Source organism: Lissotriton vulgaris, chromosome 8, assembly GCF_964263255.1.
Source record: "Lissotriton vulgaris chromosome 8, aLisVul1.2, whole genome shotgun sequence".
NCBI lineage: Eukaryota > Metazoa > Chordata > Amphibia > Caudata > Salamandridae > Lissotriton > Lissotriton vulgaris.
In genome coordinates this window covers 271128662-271146862 of record NC_141696.1, presented here as the reverse complement: position 1 = coordinate 271146862, position 18201 = coordinate 271128662, and positions in this window count along the sequence as shown.

The window sequence follows — 18201 nt, the reverse complement described above, 5'->3', positions numbered from 1 at the left end:
TCCGCAACGTTCTTGACGCACTTCGTTCTGTGTAGCAATAGTCGATCCCTAGGGGTTCCCAGGAACCGACGGTCTTTAACCTAGCGTCAAGACCTACTAACCAGAAAGAAGTACGCGCGCGGCCCTACGGCCTTTATTTACAATATATATGCAATGTCTCTTAGCTGTGGAAGCAAAAATACATAGAAAAAGAACCTTCAATATGTACAAGAATAATTGCAATGATACAGGTGTTCAGACTGATCGTGGAAAACAGGATAATGCAATTGCCAAGGGGAAAAACAAAACTTTATTTGTCCTTAGTACTGGATCGCAAAAAGTATCGAGTTTTCCCAGGACGTGTCTGTTCATCGAACAAAGGATCCGTTGAAGAAACAGAGTTCTGTTGATCAGTCGAATGTTCTGGTCTCGAGTCTTTTGATAACAAATGTTCAACAGTATCTTTCTGCTGCACTGGGGATTCTCCGACAGGTTGTGCGTCGCTGAAAGGTACAAACGCCGGCAATCCTTCGGACTCAGTTGAAGCAATGCCCTTCCTTACCCACGAGTCTGCCGGTAACGGAATAGGAACTTTCTTCGTATGGGTGGCATGCACCCAATTTTTCCGGCCCTCTAAACGAACAGCAGTTCTCGTGGCAAGGAGGACCTGGTTGGGTCCGGTGAACCTGGGCTCCAAGTTCTTCTTCCGAGTTAAATTTCTGGTGACCTCCCAGTCTCCGGGCTGGAGCTGGTGGCCTGGACCCTCCGTCTGCGTCGGCAATGCTTCGTAAACCTGTTGGTGAATTAACCTCAGTTTAGCAGTCAGATCATGAAGATAGTCAATCAACATTGGGTACTCAAGATCACGGAACACACCTGGTCTAGGGACCCCCCACACATTTGCAGGGCGACCGAACACTATTTCATAGGGACTAAGCCCTACTCGGGAGTGTACGGTTGCCCTTGTTGACAATAAGGCTAAGGGTAAAGCGCCAGGCCACGAAAGACCAGTCGTAGCCTGAATCTTCGCTAGTTTTAGTTTAAGGGTGCCATTATATCCTTCAACCAAACCAGCTGACTGGGGATGATTGGCGCTGTGGAATTTTTGATTAATTCCAAGGCCTTTGCACACACTCTTCATCACACTCCCCACAAACTCACTTCCGTTATCAGACCACACAACCCGAGGCATTCCGTACCGAGGAAAGTATTCCTTCAGTAGGATTTTTGCCGTTGACAAAGCAGTGTTGTCCTTGAGAGGATAGGCTTCGATCCATCGGGAGAACGCACAAACCACAACTAAAACATATTTCAGGTTATTGCATCGCTCCATATGGATGAAGTCTAATTGAATCACCTCAAAGGGACACGAAGGGGGAGCAAAACTACCAGGAGGAGTTGGGGTTCCCTTACCAGGATTGTACAACATACATACCATACAATTCTTAACCAATCGTTCAGCACATTTCGTGATACCATCATTCTTCCACACAGGAGACAGCAACTTACAAATACCTTTCACGCTAATATGTGCTAACCCATGTGCCATTGTCACAATAGCCAGCACATACGCATCTGGCAACATCCATCTCTTATGTTCCGACAAGTCTACCCAACAACCATTCGCATCCAACTTTCCCGTACTTTCATTCCACTTCTTCTTTTCAGTCTCGGTGGCCTCATTTTGTATCGCCTTCACACTCTCGATAGTGTCCTCACACATACTAGTCTCCGCAGGCCACCTAACCGAACTTGCCACATACATCCGAGTGCTAAGGTTCCGGGCAGTCTCCTTAGCAGTCTCATCCGCAAACGCATTACCACGTCCAACATCATCCGTCACCTTACGATGCGCACTACATTTAACAATCGCTACCTGTTTAGGCAACGTAAGTGCATCCAAAAGATCGTTCACAAGTTGGCCATGCTGAATCTTCGTACCATGCGACGTCATAAAACCTCTCTCTCTCCACAACCGTCCAAAGCTATGCGCGACACCAAATGCATACTGACTGTCAGTATACACATTCACACGTTTATCTTTTGCTAACACACACGCTCTAGTTAAGGCAATCAGCTCTGCAGCCTGGGCAGAATTCTCATTCAATCTCGCAGCTTCCACAACAGTACTCGAAGTTACAACAGCATACGCAGTGGTCACATCACCATTCGGCAATTTAAAACACGAGCCATCTACATACAACGTTCCATCTGGATCTTCTAAAGGAGTGTTTTTAAGGTCCACTCGACCTTTTGTTTCCTCTTCTGTTCGCAAATAGCAGTCATGGGCTGCTATTTCATCTGACTCTGTACTAATGGGTAACAAAGTTGCCGGATTCAGAACATTGCAACGTTTTATCTGAATATGACTTGCCAGCAGCGTCAACTCGTATCCGGACAACCTCGCACTTGTCAAGTGCTGAGTTTTCGTACGATTTAAAAGAGTGTCGACTGCGTGCGGAACCATCACCGTAAGCATATTATCCATGACCAATCCTGCTGATTGTCGGATGGACACCGCAGCTGCCGCTGTTGCTCTCAAACAACTCGGCAATGCTCTAGCTACCGGGTCCAAGGTCGAGGAAAAATATGCACATGGACGTTGCTTATCACCAAAAGGTTGCGTTAAGACGCTCAAAGCACAACTTTCCCTCTCGTGAACATACAATGTGAACGGCTTACTGTAGTCAGGGGTACCTAACACAGGAGCAGAACACAATGAATCACGTAATTCAGAAAAACTCTTCTGACATTCCTCCGTCCATGGTAAAGGAGTTGAAACATCCTTGCACGTAAGAGCCACCAATGGTTTCGCTAGCAATGAAAAATTCGGGATCCACTGTCTGCAATACGACGTGATACCTAGAAAGGCACGCACATCTCTTTGTGTTGTTGGCACAGTCATTCGCGCAATTGCTGCAATTCTCTCTGGGGTCAACCGCCTTCCCTCCTTTGACAATAAGTGACCTAGATAGGTTACTTCTTGACAACAATATTGGAGTTTAGAAGGTGACACCTTGTGATTTAAGTCACAGAGATGTTGCAGCAACGACACCGTAGCAATTTTGCAAATGTCCTGAGTATCCGCAGCTATCAATAAGTCATCGACATATTGGATTAAGGCCGCACCAGCCGGCAACGTAAACGCATCAAGTTGACCCTTCAAGGCCTGACTGTAAATCGATGGACTCTCACAGTAGCCTTGAGGAGCGCGTTTAAACCGGAAGCTGCGTCCACCAAGAGAGAAACCGAAAAGGTCTCTACTTTCTTCTGCGATCGGGATGCTGAAGAATGCATTCTTCAAATCAATCACCGAAAACCAAGATGCAGATGCTGGAATCAGAGTCAGTAGTGCCGTGATGTCAGGCACAACGGGGAACTGAGGAATCACAATTTTATTTACCTCCCGTAAATCGATAACAAAACGATAAACAGGTGGTTTCGAAGGATCAGTACGTTTTAAAATAGGCAGTACAGGGCTGTTGCACACGTTTCCCCGAGTCTCTTCAATAACGTCTTTGTCGATCAAATCATAGATGATCGCTAACAGTGCTCGTTCACCATCAAGAGAGATACGGTACTGGGGAATACGTGGCAATCGCACATTTGATTTCAACTGAACAACATAAGGGGAGATGTCAAGCAGGCCCACATCATTGGGACCTGTTGCCCATAGAGATGCAGGAAGAGAACTCAATTCCGGTGGAAGCTTATCGAGAGACAAGTACATGGGAGAGACAACCCTCTCTCCTAACGTAAGCTTTACACCCGCAGGAGAACAATACAGAGTTGCGTACAAACGTTTTAGCAAATCCAGGCCCAAGAGATTTTCACCACAACCAGTAGTCAAAATCAACGGAGCTTCAAGCTCACGTGGTCCAATTGTAAGAGGCAAAGGGCGTGAAACTGGATTGCTAACGGGGGCGCCAGAGAATCCAACGGAAACATTTGTTAGGCCAGACAAAGGTGCGCCAGGGAGTTTCGAATGCATAATGGAACTTTTCGCTGCACCAGTGTCCAATAGAAAAGGCTCAACGACGCCCGATGTAGCAACTGCGACGTAAGGCCCTCTCTGATCAACCGGAACTGATACCACTCCCTCTCCTTGTCTATGGCTGTCCTAGTAATTACTGTCGTCAGTTCCCTGATCGACGTAATAATCGTCTACATTGTACTGTGCAGATCGTCCTTGCGATGATTCACTTTGATCGAAACAGTTATTAGAATTTGATTGGTTATCTGATCGGTCGTTTTGAGCACCACGACCTCTACCACGTATGTCCGCTGAGAACCACCACGACCTCCTCTAGATGAGTTACCACTATTACGATCGTTCAAAACAGGACAATTTAATTTTAAATGACCCTCCTGTCTACAATAGGCACACTGATTGTACCCTAACGAGGATCTTTGAGAAGAGGAGTCATTTTGAGATTGCGATCGATTAGACTGCGACTGTGATCTATTTTGCTGTGAAGCATTCTGATTCGAACGCGGAGGATACGCTTGCTGTAACAACACTTTAGTTTTAAGTTCTTTCGTCTTTTTGTCAGCGCGGTCGTTCTCCTCTTTCTCTCTATTCTCGTAATACTGTGCTGTAGCCAATATTTGAGCTGAGGTAGAAACGGCCCACGCACTTTCAGAGTTTTTCAACGTACTGCCCAAATCAGGCAATAAGTTAAGAACAAATTTATCCACGAACAACCGTTGACCACCCTCAGTGCCCATATCCTGCCCACTATGATCGATGAATGCCTCCTCAAATCTCGTAAAGAAGTCGGAGACACTCTCGTCCTTTTTCTGCTTACAAGCTGACAATTTGTCCCAATTCACCCTCATAGCTGGCATAAGAGTTTTCATTAGTGTAATTATTCTCTGAGGGAGAGCGGCAATCAACTGTTCGGGTTTAGCACCACCAGTCTGCAACCCATCCGCCGCTATAATGGCCGCCCAATCACCACCCAGTTCGTTTGCGTGATTTTCCTGACGAATCTTAGCCCATACCGGTTGCGGTACTACATTGCCAAACAGCATATCAATATCGGCAAGATTCATTATCGTAGCATCTACAAGCTGCGACAATTCTTTATAATACCCTGCAGGATTTTTGCGAGGGTTAGGCAAAGATTGCTTCACCTGTAACACTTCCGATCGTTTCCATGGGAGATGTATCCATACTCTCTGGAAGTGCGCCACAATCGGTGGCTGAGCTTGAGGGTTAGCTGGCATCCATACTGGAGGAACTTCCCGCATGGGGAACTGACCAGACGCATCGAACTGCCTCTCAACGTCCTCAACAAACAGGGCTTGAGGTATAGGAGTGGGACGGAAAGATAACAACCGCTCAACAGCACGTCGAACATTGGTATCCACTATCAGTCCGTTCGAGAACTGTAGCTGTAGATCAGACAAAGCGGTCAACACCTCGTCAGGTGCATCGGCCGATATCTGATCACGCAAAACTTTACACATTTCTTCAAAAACAAATCTTTGTGTCGGTACATTGAATTGACAGAACGTGTCAAGTACAATACGTGGAGGATTTCTAAGAGGATGCATCATCCAACCCATCGCCATGTTATATAGCGAAGCGCGTTCCCTACCACCGGGAAGCTGACTACGTCTCTGAGGACCATCTGAACCGGCGGACCCAAGAACAGGTCCAAGAGAATGAAAGAAGTTAGCCGCAACAGGAGAGGTACGACTACGAGTGGCTGAAGAAGTATAGCACAAGGGACTGACAAGAGAAGGAGTAGAAACAGAGGCAACAACAGGAGTTAGTAGAGCAGGAACAGTAGCGGGAACAGGAGTATGCGGAAGTGGAGGAGCAGTGGGAATAGCAGTAGGCAAAGGAGCAGGAACAGTCGGAAGAACGGGTGCAGGTTGAGGAACAGGCTGAAGAACAGGTGGAGGAACAGGTACAGGGGGAACCACTGGAGCAGCGGTACCCTGCACATACGGAGGTGGCGATTTCAGAAGATAAGACATTAGAGGATCCTCAACTGGTTCTTTCTTCTTATCCGACTCCGTAGGCAAAGCAGGATAGCATTTATCAATGGACATACGCTGTAGCCTATCAAACACTTCCTTTTCCTTATCCTCCTTATCACGCTGAAATTGCTCTGCTTTCTTTACAATGGTAGCAACACCATCTCTCTGGTTACGTTTAGTCTGTCTGATCTCCTTCTGTCGGGCTTCTTTACGCCACAACCGAAAGGCATCAAACATGGCCGGCCTTGACTTTTTCACAAATAATTTAGCCTCTAGATTATCTAAGATTGGAGTCTCAAAGCTACCATGAGGTGGCCAACTAAGGACACCATCCTTCTTAGTATACCGAATCCAGTAATCATTAAAAGTAATCGGGCCTAGCCCGTGCTTACTGTAGAGCTCATAAGTGGGAGTTCCAACCGGAGGTATCGGACACGAGTCCTCCAGTTGGGAATCCGTACCACAACGTCTGAAACAACTAAACAAAGTACAGCGACCAGGCATCTTGCACACTAGCCGTGTTTCACAAACTTCAAGGGTTACGGGATTTACCAAGTCCCAGCAAAGAGCGAAAACCCTCGGTTTTTGGCGTCTGCAGTCGTCAAATATCACAACAAAGTACCAAGAACCACAAATGCAATGGAACCATGCAACAACTAAGTAACCACAACCAAGAACTCTGGGAGCGACCCACAAATACTTAACTCAAAGATCGATGGCGTCACCAGGAAAGCCCGTCAATCGTCTCGCTATACCAAGGTCTACGCCAGGCGCCAAAACAGGTCTACAGTCAGGGCAGCAGTCCGTCGCAGCCGTCAGGAGGCAGGAATCTTCGCGGGAAAAGTCTTCGGGCCACTTATTTCGACAACAGGATCGATGAAGCGGAGTGCACCTTCCCTCGGAGATTTCACACGAAGTTCCTCACGATCGTCGGGCTTGGACCGGTACCACTGATGCAGCCCCACGTTGGGCGCCAACTGAAGGACTGGGCTATTTAAGACCCAGCGGTGCCAGGGGACAACACCTGAAACCTTCGTGGGTAACCTGCTCTGGCGTACAAGTGACAGAGACACGGGACACTTCCTTCGGCGTCAAAGATTCGAGCTTTATTTACTGCAGGGAACACAGAAGTCACGGCAAGTACAACGCGTGCTACTTGTGGAGACTGCTTCAAATTGGTTATGTGGATCGCTCCTTTTATACATAATTCACCCATAGGTTTACATGGTACACAAAGGTTTATGGCTCGGTTCCCATGATTATCCCCCAGAGGGGTCGCTTTGGTCTCTTTGATACATTCAAGGTCCGGAACATAAGTGCGGAAACATTTGGCGGTTCCCAACTGTATAAACCCGTCTTCCCACCATTAATACATTCCAATCAGCAGTAAAACAGATCGAAGAAGGAACAAGGACAGGTGCAGGGGAAGATGGAAACAGTGGGGAGATTGGAAGGGCGTAAAAGGGGAGGTATTGGGAAACACGAGCTCCTGGCATCAAAGAGAAGTGCCTAATGAGATGCACGGCTGAGACAATAAACCGGCACGGCAAGATGAGCCTCAAACGGGGCCATTTGCCTTACAGTATCAACCCCCTCGTCATAAAGACATTTTCAAAGGACATATGTCTTCCGTCGATGCCTTGGGAATCCCAGGGTCGCGAAGCGGACAGCGTCCGTTCGCTGGCTACCTGAGGGCAAGAGACAAAATGGATGCCATATCTAAGATGGAACCCGTGGGTACAGATAAAATACCCCACGTAATAGACGAACGGTTTAGTTTAGCACAGCGAAACTACATAAACCCACTAAACTCGTCATTTGCGGTTCATAGATATCAGACTCGACCATATTCGTGCAAGTCAAAAACATCACTTACAATTGTCACGGAACCTCACCCCCTAGAAACAAAATGTGCCATTTTCCTGAAAATTTCAGCCAATTCCGTCCACAAACGCCAAAGTTATTCAACATAGAATTTTCAGAAATCCCATAGGAAAAAAATCCTAACTATATATACCTACTGGCGACTGCCAGTAGGTAATATACATATACATATATATTACCTACTGGCGATAGCCAGTAGGTATATATAGTTAGGTCCCAGCTACCATAGGATATCCGCAACATTCTATTGCAAATAACTTTGGCGCGGATTGAGGAATTTACGTGTAATTTTCCAAAAATTAGGCCAGCTCCGGTCCGCTTCTTCCCTGGAAGTTTCGGGGGGATTCTTCATGCGGGGGCCGAGAAAAAAGGGGGTCCCAAAACGTGTTTTCCATATGTTAATTTCCATAGGACGAATAGACAAGGCTACAGCCCGAACCGCTGAATGGAATTACACCAAACTTTGCAAAATTGTAGGGACTGGTATGCAGAAGTGCCTTTTCTATATTTGGTGAAAATTGCTCCAGTGGTTTTTATGAAAATTAACTTCAAAAACACATATATATCTGGGTGGAGCCTAACCACACATCTCATCGTGCGATCTGATTGTCTGTCAGTACTTCATCCAAGAAGTGTTGGCAGCCATCTTGGGACCAATATACATGATAGCACCTCATTAAAAAGCATTGTAGTTAATATTTAGGATTCAAGCAGAAATGGGGATTGAGGCTACTAGGGCCGCACTGATAGCCAAGTTCCTAGTGTTTTTGTAGTGTGGGTGCAAGTGGTCTGGGATACTGTCCCCTAGATCCCAAAAACATAAAACAAAAAACTATTTGTTTTATACATCAACTTCCACATTCTAGTAAGATGACCAGACGACCGCATTCTTACGAGACGCCGACACCAGATATATGGCATATACTTCATTCTTCTTCTTTTTCTGATTGAAATATAACGAACTGAGGGTATATCTTGAACGCATAATCCGCCACTATTACACTTGAAAACCCTATTGAATATACAACTCTCAAGACGGACGGGACGCTGTGTATAAAGATATATTTGAGTCAAGCCCTGAAGAAGTCCGGTTTCGGACGAAACGCGTTGGCTATTGTTTTTATCTGCAAATTTTGAATAAAAAAAGAAAGAATAAAGAAGAAAATTGACTGGGAACTTTCTTGGGAGAACATTTGGATATCTTTTCTGTTACAAAACAAATGGAAACTAAGCACTAATATTGTGTTCATTAATTGTTTTTGGTGTGCATGGTCAACTTGTGGAATTAGTTAATAGTTACATTATAAATCATTTGTTGATGGTACCATACTCATTTTAGGAATTGTGGCGTGTTCTAAGATGATTTTACCATGTGAAAAAGCCTTCTGCTGGGATAACATGAATCATGTTTGAAAGAAAACAATTACCTCATGCTTTTCCCACAGTGGTTTGGAAGGGGATCTATAAGCTAAACTGAAAGCATATTTTCTGTAAATTCACATTATCTTTCTCAGTCATGTGAGAATGAAGTCTGACATTCTCAGTAAAACATGTACATACAAGAAGGACAGAGGCTGTCGGTTGATTCCTTTGTGTTCTACTGCAGCCTCCTAGAGTGTTCTAAAGAACAACTAGAGTGCTAACAGTCCTACTTATTACAAAGGTATGGCACACCTGAAGCCATCTTGATTGGAATAAAGTGGTAACTCTTAAAACATTTAATTTAAAAAGGTGCAAACTGAGGGGGTATATTTTGCCATAGAAAGTATGATTAGGGCTGCAGAAAAAAAATGTGGGCACATTTTGAGTGACTTTTCAAATCTTCTTCTATTTCATTAAAAAATTCTGACATGCAGTCTCCCAAGATGGCCACCAGAGACAAAAGAGCCCAAATGTAGCCCAAATATCACCCAGATGTAGCCCAAGTATAGCCCAATGACAGAATGTCCTAGAGTGCTCTAAAGAACAACTAGAGCGCTAACAGTCCTACTTATTACAAAGGTATGGCACACCTGAAGCCATCATGATTGGAATGAAGTGGTAAGTCTGAAAACATTTAATTTAAAAAGGAACACAATGAGAGGGCTCATTTTGCCATAGAAAGTATGATTAGTGCTTCATAAAGATTAATTAGGGCACATTTTGAGTGACTTCTCAAATCCTCTTCTATTTCATTAAAAAAATTCTGACATGCAGACTGAAACATGCACTTTGAACACCAGCAGCAGACTTCCCTGGTGACTAGTAGCTTTACTACAGTGATCTAACGAGCAGCTAGAGTGCTAACAATCAGAATTTATGGCAAACGTGTGACACATCCGAATGCCTTCTTGGTGGAACCAAAGTAAACAAGCATTGAAAATGCAATAGATCTCGCCCTCTTTTAAGTTAAAGCCATTCGGTTTGTAATGAGGTGGCTTTTTAGCTTTGCTTTTATGAGTGTTTTTAAAACTTTCATGTAAATAACATGCATATGTATGCATATATGTATATGCATGCATGCATTTATATTTGTATTTATATAGATATGCAGATTATATAATTTTATATATGTATCTATATATATATATATATATACATACATATATATAAATGCATATGCATATATATGCATACATATATGTCTATATGTGTGCGTGTAGAGAGAGGTAGAGGTGTAGAGGTAGGGAGGTAGAGGTATAGAGGTAGAGGTAGAGGTATAGAGGTAGAGGTAGAGAGGTAGGGACTAGAAGAGAGAGAAGTAGAGAGAGGTAGAGAGGTAGAGAGTAGAGAGTGAGTAATAGAGAGTAGAGAGTGAGTAGTAGAGAGTTGTAGTGAGATGTAGAGAGAGTAGCAGAGAGTGAGTAGCAGAGAGTAGTAGAGTGAATAGTAGAGTGAGAAATAGAGAGTAGTAGAGAGTGAGTAGAAGAGAGTGAGTAGTAGAGAGTAGTAGAGAGTGAGTAGCAGAGAGAGAGAGAATAGTAGAGAGTAGTAGAGAGTGAGTGGTAGAGTGAGTAGTACACCTACACCTTTTTGGGAAAAATCATTGCGGCAAATCTGAGTGAGAGGCCTCATATTGAACATTGCTCTCGAAAAGCCCTTGCCCATGGTAAAGGCTTAAATTCACTTTACTCAGCGACCGGTAAAAGACATTTTGCCTGCATGCTTGAGGTCTATAGGGCTAAGATCCCTGCTACCCTCCTACATGGTATCGAACTTGTAGAGCTAAAATACTGGGATTTCTGCCATAAAATTGATGGGAAAATTTTAAGATCTTTGTCCTCCCTAAACACTATTTGCTCTCTGGCTGCTTGCAGACTGGAGTTTGGGCTAAGGAGCAGTTGGGTGGAGGGATTATGTGCCTTGGCAAGATGGATGGTTTCCCTAGATAGAGCAGAACCGGAGACGATGAGAGCCCTACTCAAAAGTGAATTATTGGGCAACTTTAAAGAGTTTTCACAACTTGTAAAGAATTTCAGAAGAGCTGTGACTCTTTTGAAGTTAGATGAAAGTGTTTTGTTCCTGCTTTCAAAATCTCAACTAAAAATCCTGTTAAAACAGGCATCGTGGGAACTATGCTTTCTGACAGATAAGAATACAATACAAGGAAAAGGGGGCCGTGATCTTCTCCTTAACTCTTATGTTGCCAAGAAAGCCCAACCCTATGCTTTATGGAATTTACCCCATGGCATCAGAAGACTGTGGTTCCTTCTACGCTATGATCTATTACCCTTAAATGTACTCCTATCCAAATGGTACGGATCATCTAAAATGTGTAATCTCTGTAATTTGGGTATACAGGATCATATGCATGTTTTGCTGATTTGCCCTGCACTCCGCACTTTGCGCCTTAAATGGTTAAAACCGATTTGTCTTCGTCTAGGTATCTCTAATGTAAATATTTTTGTTCAATCTTTATATTGGCCTCCGAATGAAATGTTCTGCTTCTCCATATTTAATTTTTTTAAGGGATTTTTAGCTATTTATTAATATGGCATTGGATTGATTGGAGCCGGTTTTGTTGTATCTCTGTCAATGGACGACTCATGGATCTGAATTTTATACGTTTTTGGAACATTATGATTTTATTTGTATTTGGTTTTGAATTTGTTGTATGTATCTTTATGTGGCCCTCGTTGAGAGCCAAAACATAATAAAATTTGAATTTGAATTTGAATTTGAGTAGTAGAGAGTAAGTAGTAGAGTGAGTAGTAGAGAGCAGTGGAGAGTGAGTAGTAGAGAGTGGTAAAGAGTGAGTAGTAGAGAGTAGTAGAGAGTGAGTAGTAGAGAGTGAGTAGTAGAGAGTAGTAGAGAGTGAGTATCAGAGAGAGAGAGAGAATAGTAGAGAGTAGTAGAGAGTGAGTAGTAGAGTGAGTAGTACAGAGTAGTAGAGAGAGAGTAGTAGAGAGTGAGTAGTAGAGAGTAGTAAAGAGTGAGTAGCAGAATGAGTAGTAGAGAGTGAGTAGTAGAGAGTAGTAGAGAGAGAGTAGTAGAGAGTGAGTAGTAGAGAATAGTAGAGAGTGAGAAGTAGAGAGTGAGTAGTAGAGAGTAGTAGAGAGTGAGTAGTAAAGAGTGAGCAGTAGAGAGAGAGTAGTAGAGAGTGAGTAGTAGAGAGTAGTAGAGAGTGAGTAGTAGAGAGTAGTAGATAGTGGGAAGTAGGGAGTGAGTAGTAGAGAGAGAGTAGTATAGTAGTAGAGAATGAGTAGTAGAGAGTGAGTATTAGAGAGTAGAAGAGTAGTAGAGAGTAAGTAGTAGAGAGTAGTGGAGAATATTCCAAAGTTTGGCACAGCACCACTTGCACAATAAGTCAAATCAAATCATATCACTTAGAGTCCTTATTGAAGCGCTGAATCTTGGTGTATATTCAAATGCTTTTACTTTCCTTAAGTTTATGTACCACAGTCAGCCGACACGTTTCGTTCTGTACAACAGAACTTCTTCAGGGCGTTCTTATTTCCTTCAAGTTATGTCGGTATCCTGTTGTCATAAAACTAGATATTTCTTCCAAATGTTAGACGAGACGTAAGTACATTCTTATTCAAAGTGACTAGGTATCAATTTTACCCACACAATTCGGGCAGACTTGAGTAATGTAAAGCATCCTCAAAGTCAGTGTTTAAAAAAGTATAGGACATGATAATCCAAATCCAAATGTTTCTCAAGAAAAGTCATTTTCAATCGTTCGGAATATCGGCGTTTGGGGAGATGTGACCCAGGGACCCCCAGTATTCAAGGGGAATTAGTCCCCCCTCTGCAAACGCGCCAGTGGCCTGTGTTGCAGAGAGATGTAAAGAAGGGCATAGCCTCATTACACCTCTGTGCAATGCAGCCCCCTGGCGCATACTGGAGGTTCCAGGTGGGCTAGTTGGCCCCCAGGGACCCCCAGTATGCAAGGGGAATTAGTTCCCCCTCTTCAAACATGCACAGGGGCTGCGTTGCAGAGAGGTGTAAAAAAGGATGTGGCCTCATTACACCTCTCTGCAATGCAGCCCCCTGGCGCATACTGGAGGCTCCTGGTGGGCTAGTTGGCCCCCAGGGACTCCCAGTGTGCAAGGGGAATTAGTTCCCCCTCTGCAAACGCGCCAGGGGGCTGCATTGCAGAGAGGAGTAACAGGGGCATAGCCTCATTACACCTCTGCCATGCAGCCCCCTGGCGCATACTGGAGGTTCCAGGTGGGCTAGTTGGTGCCCAGGGTCCCCAGTATGCAAGGGGAATTAGTTCCCCCTCTTCAAACATGCACGGGGTCTGCATTGCAGAGAGGTGTAGAAAGGGGCGTGGCTTCATTACGCAATGCAGTCCCCTGGCGCATACTGGAGATTCCTGGTCGGCTTTCAGGTCTTATATAGTTAGGAATTAGCATTAAAAAAACTTTTAAATTCATTGAAAAAAACATAGGTCTCAGGCCTTATATAGTTAGGATTTAGCATTTAAAAACCTTGCAAATTCACTGAATAAAATATAGGTTTCAGGCCTTATATAGTTAGGAATTAGCATTTGAAAAACCTTTGAAATTCACTGAAAAAAACATAGGTTTCAGGCCCTATATAGTTCGGAATTAGCATTTTAAAAACCTTTAAAATTCACTCAAAAAACTATAAGTGTTAGGGGTGTTATAGTTAGCTGGACATTTCACTCATACAAAACCATTGAAATTGAAAGTTAAAACTAGATGTTCTAACAGTTGTTTGGGTGAGTGAATATCTTTATGGGTGTGGTGATGAGCAAATATATTTCTCAATGGTACATGTCCAACAAACTAGGAAAATAAAAGTCAGTGTATGTGTCAGTTGTTTATATAAATAAGTATACATAAGACTCAATGATTGTGTGAGTGACTGTATGGACAACTTTATACTTGTAATAATGATTTTATAATTCACTAAGTATGACTTACTATCTAAATAAATAGATGAAGTTGTTTTTTTATAAGTGTGTAGCTAAGTAAATATGTAAGTATAATCCATTGTTTGCATAAGTGAGTAGGATGACTTCATATGTGAATAGGATGTGTGCTGGTGTGTAATATCGATTTAGGTGTATAAGTATTTTTGATAGTGTTCTATTGTTCATTGACAGCATGTATGAGTGAATCTACAGGTAAGTGATTAGATGTGTGTATACATCTATGAATCACTGAGTGGGTTTTTAGATACTTGTATTGCTGTAACAATGGATTCAAATATGATACTCTGTATTTTACAAAGAGTGATGAAAGATTTTACTAGTGTATGAAAAGGTGTACGTGATTGTCACGTGGATGATGTCATCAGTGATGTCATTTGAGATGTCATCAGTGATGTCACTGACCATTTCATGAATGATGTAATATGTGACATCATCAGCAGTGGATTGCGGGTGCGCAAAATATAGTTAGTACAACTATCTATATAGGAGCAACTTCAATGGTTTTGTATGAGTGAAATGTCCAGCTAACTATAACACCCCTAAAACTTAAAGTTTTTTGAGTGAATTTTAAAGGTTTTTTAAATGCTAATTCCTAACTATATAGGGCCTGAAACCTATGGTTTTTTCAGTGAATATATATATATATATATATGTTGTCATGTGATCAAGGCAGGGATCTGCCGAAACGCGTCGTGGCTGATGTGGTTGCACTTTAAAATTAAATAAAAAAGAAGAAGCACTGAATTGGGTCTACCTCGTCTTTTGCTTGTTTGGCTGTCGGTTTCGTTGGGAGACTGAGACGAGTTCTTGCAGCATATATATATATATATATATATATATATATATATATATATATATATATATATATCAACAAAAGATGCCCCTGCATGAAGACACACTCCTCCAGTTGGTAAGTACAACTTTTGGTATTCCAAAAGTACAGAGTTACAGCTCCGTTTTTTTCTCCATTCGCCTGACGCGTTTCAGTGCATTCATGCACTTTCTTCAGAGGCGCTTCAGAAACACAACAGTCTTCCGGCTGCTGCACTTTTCCTACGTGCTTCATTCATTTTTATTGGCCTCCGGTGTGCCGATTGTTCCTCAATTGCAATGCACGTCGGGACTTGTAGTCTTATTTGTGCCTGATTAAAACCTTCGGTGGTTGTGTGCTTTCTAAAGGAATTTTATGGAATAGTAACAGCCCTCCAGTAGGCCCCAGAGCTCTAAACCTGTTCCGCAGTATATGGAACCAGCTGCACCAGGCTACAAGTCCTGATGGTTCAGGTTTGACGATCCCTTGGAATGTTGAAAGGGCGATGCGAACTTCCACGGCTGGACTCGCCGCGTATTAATCTCAACAAAAGATGCCCCTGCATGAATACGCACTCCTCCAGTTGGTAAGTACAACTTTTTTTATTCCAAAAGAACAGAGTTACAGCTCCGGTTTTTTTCCATTCGCCTGACGCATTTCAGTGCATTCACACACTTTCTTCAGAGGCGCTTCAGAAACACAACACTTCCCCTACGCGCTTCATTCATTTTTATTGTCCTCCGGTGTGCCGAGGAAGGCAAAACATTTAGGGGACCTGCAGAAAAGGGCCATTTCCAACACCTGCCAAGTGATATCACCCCTGTCCTCGACCCTTGGAACTCAGGCCTAAGGTGCTTGCTTCCACAAATCCTATGCATCCTCTGTTGAACAGGTGCATTGGCGATGTTGTTGGGATTAGAACTGTTGTATCACCAATGTTGCATGGATCGTGACCAGTGCAATGCTCCTGTTGCAGAGACTGGAACCAGCAAAGTGCTCCTGTTGCGTTACAAGAACTGGAGCATCACCTATGCTGCGTGAATTGGCCTTGATGCATTGCCTTCGGAACAACCTCTGCATAAGTTCTCATATCTCTGTGAATGGCATCCTTGACAATGACGATGAATCTCCACATCACAGCTCTTGGCTGACTTGACACCAATGCATCACTTTGGTTGTGACCTCAACTCAGTGAGGATCTAGGTACTTTATTTAGCAGGCCTCACTGGGCCCCTGGATCTGGCCAGTGCTCCATCACGGTCAGCCTAAACTTTTTTAGTTGTGCTGGTCCAGCACAACCAGATGTCCCAAGTAAGCGCTGATTGTATTGTATTGTATTTTAAATTCATCTAAATAGTGCTTACTACCCCAGAGGGGGTTTCAAAGTGCCATTTCAGCAAGTTTGCAAAAACAACAGGTGATGGACCGAATGAGGATCAATGTCACACATTCAACCCAGTCAAAAGATCTGGGTCCTAATCCATCGTTTTTTTGCACTCCACACCACCCTGGGTTAGACAATGGCGATATGCAAATCAGCTCTGACCCTGTGCCCCATGGGAACAGTCCAGTCCGAACTACAAAAGCCATGTCCTTCCCAGAACGGAATCAAGCATCCGAGGACCGGACCGGTTTCGAGGTAACACCTCTCATCAGCCCGGCTAGCTTGACTCCAGTGGTGTGGAGTGCCTGGGACCCACGTCTGGGCATCCCCAGTACACTTATAGCGAGTTTGCAAAAACAACAGGTGATGAACCGAATGAGGATCAATGTCACACATTCAACCCAGTCAAAAGATCTGCGTCCTAATCCATCGTTTTTTTGCACTCCACACCACCCTGGGTTAGAAAATGGCGATATGCAAATCAGCTCTGACCCTGTGCCCCATGGGAACAGTCCAGTCCGAACTACAAAAGCCATGTCCTTCCCAGAACGGAATCAAGCATCCGAGGACCGGACCGGTTTCGAGGTAACACCTCTCATCAGCCCGGCTAGCTTGACTCCAGTGGTGTGGAGTGCCTGGGACCCACGTCTGGGCATCCCCAGTACACTTATAGCGAGTTTGCAAAAACAACAGGTGATGGACCGAATGAGGATCAATGTCACACATTCAACCCAGTCAAAAGATCTGGGTCCTAATCCATCGTTTTTTTGCACTCCACACCACCCTGGGTTAGACAATGGCGATATGCAAATCAGCTCTGACCCTGTGCCCCATGGGAACAGTCCAGTCCGAACTACAAAAGCCATGTCCTTCCCAGAACGGAATCAAGCATCCGAGGACCGGACCGGTTTCGAGGTAACACCTCTCATCAGCCCGGCTAGCTTGACTCCAGTGGTGTGGAGTGCCTGGGACCCACGTCTGGGCATCCCCAGTACACTTATAGCGAGTTTGCAAAAACAACAGGTGATGAACCGAATGAGGATCAATGTCACACATTCAACCCAGTCAAAAGATCTGCGTCCTAATCCATCGTTTTTTTGCACTCCACACCACCCTGGGTTAGAAAATGGCGATATGCAAATCAGCTCTGACCCTGTGCCCCATGGGAACAGTCCAGTCCGAACTACAAAAGCCATGTCCTTCCCAGAACGGAATCAAGCATCCGAGGACCGGACCGGTTTCGAGGTAACACCTCTCATCAGCCCGGCTAGCTTGACTCCAGTGGTGTGGAGTGCCTGGGACCCACGTCTGGGCATCCCCAGTACACTTATAGCGAGTTTGCAAAAACAACAGGTGATGGACCGAATGAGGATCAATGTCACACATTCAACCCAGTCAAAAGATCTGGGTCCTAATCCATCGTTTTTTTGCACTCCACACCACCCTGGGTTAGACAATGGCGATATGCAAATCAGCTCTGACCCTGTGCCCCATGGGAACAGTCCAGTCCGAACTACAAAAGCCATGTCCTTCCCAGAACGGAATCAAGCATCCGAGGACCGGACCGGTTTCGAGGTAACACCTCTCATCAGCCCGGCTAGCTTGACTCCAGTGGTGTGGAGTGCCTGGGACCCACATCTGGGCATCCCCAGTACACTTATAGCGAGTTTGCAAAAACAACAGGTGATGGACCGAATGAGGATCAATGTCACACATTCAACCCAGTCAAAAGATCTGGGTCCTAATCCATCGTTTTTTTGCACTCCA